The following is a 1916-nucleotide window of genomic DNA, read 5'->3' as shown; positions in this document are numbered from 1 at the left end:
CACCTTAGGATAAGCACTCGACCTGAAGGTCAGTTTGAACCTCAAGGTCAGCAGTTCAAACTCACCAGCAGCTCTTCAGAAACCCTATACAGAGTCGCTGTGAGTCAGAACCAACTTGACGGCACTTAACAACAATAGCCTATCACCTACAACAGGGACTCCCTCTGATTGAGGATGCTAAAGAGGCTGTTTCTGCTTTTTTGCAGGGGAAATAAAAATCTATCACTGGGGATTATCCTCAAAATTCTCTGATAATAAAAATTTCTGGAAGTTCTTGTTAAATACACAGAATCCCAAGCCCTAAATAGAATGAATGAGAATCTCTATGATAAAGTTAAATATTTAATAATTGCCCAAGGTGATTCTTACATTCACTGAGGCTTAAGAAACGCAGGACAGAAGTCCAAACCTTTGTTCACTATTCTCCGTGAACTTCCTGAATTCTAGCCAACTATATGGTAGACCCTGTATTGGCAAGAGTAGCACTTCATTGTTAGTCATCCAGAGATATCAAAAACTCTTAATATTAGCCATCACATTCAGTTGTGCCCCCAACACATCACAAGTAACTGAATGCCTGACTAGGATATATAAAACAAATTATATTTAATTAAGCAGTATAGAAACAAAAACAGTGGTTCATTAGGGAACTTCTTCCAGTAAGTCTCTGAACTTGCTCTTGGAGTTGAAAGTCAAAACAAATCCTTTAGCTGGCATAATATTTGAAAAACACTTCAGTACGCCATTCTTTTCAAAAAAGAAGTTTCAGCAATAAAAGCCTAGTAGAAACACAGGTATTTAAAATATATTATGTTTTCAACCTACTACTAGTTTATTTTCCATACATGATGACAATTATACTTTTCTGAGAATTGGAACCAACTTGACTCCACTTAGCAACAACAACAACATTCTACATTGTTGTTAGGTGGCTTTGAGTTGGTTCCAACAATAGCAACTTTTACTCAACAGAAGGAAACCCTAACCAGTCCTGCAACATTCTCACAATTTTTGTTACATTTGAGCCTATTATTTATGCCACTGTATCAATGCATATCCTTGGAGCTCTTCCTCTTTTTCTCTGAAACTCCACCTCATCACTTACATTTATATGGAAATGTACAATGTAAGAATCTAGAAAAATTAATAGTTGTCAGAAATGTTATGGAACACATAAAGATTGATATCCTAGGCACTAGTGAGCTGAAATGGGCTGGTATTTGCTGTTTTGATTCTGACAATCATATGGTTTACTATGCTACAACGACAAAGTCAGGAGTAATAATGTCACATTTATCATCAGAAAGAACATTTCAAGATCTATCGTGAAGCACAGTACTGTCAGTGATAGGATAATATCCATAAACACACAAGGAAGACGAGTTAATACCACTATTATTCAAACTTATACACCAGTCACTAAAACCAGTGATGAAGAAATTGAAGAATTCTACTAACATCTTCAATCTGAAATTGGTTAAACATGCAATCAAGGCATATTGACAATTACTGTTGATTGGAATATGAAAATTGGGAACAAAGAGGAAGGGTTAGTAGTGGCAAAATATAGCCTTGGTGATAGACATGATATTAGAGATTGCAATAGAATTTTGCAAGATGAATGACTTCTAATTCATTGCAAATACCATTTTTAAACAACATAGAAGACCAAAGACATGGACCTCACCAGAGGGAATACACAGAAATCAAATTGGCTATATCTGTGGGAAGAAATGGTGGAAAAGTTCAATATCAGTGAAAACCAGGCCAGGGGCAAACTGTGGAACTGACCATCAATGGCTCATATGCAAATTCAGGCTGAAGCTGAAGAAAATTAAAGTAAGTCCATGAGGGCGAAAATATGACCTTGAACATTGTTGTTGTTGTTGTTGTTAAGTGCTGTGGAGTCAGTTCTG

This window comes from Chrysochloris asiatica, unplaced genomic scaffold, assembly GCF_000296735.1.
Source record: "Chrysochloris asiatica unplaced genomic scaffold, ChrAsi1.0 scaffold00086, whole genome shotgun sequence".
NCBI lineage: Eukaryota > Metazoa > Chordata > Mammalia > Afrosoricida > Chrysochloridae > Chrysochloris > Chrysochloris asiatica.
The sequence above is the reverse complement of the archived record's forward strand: the minus strand, read 5'-3'. Positions refer to the sequence as shown.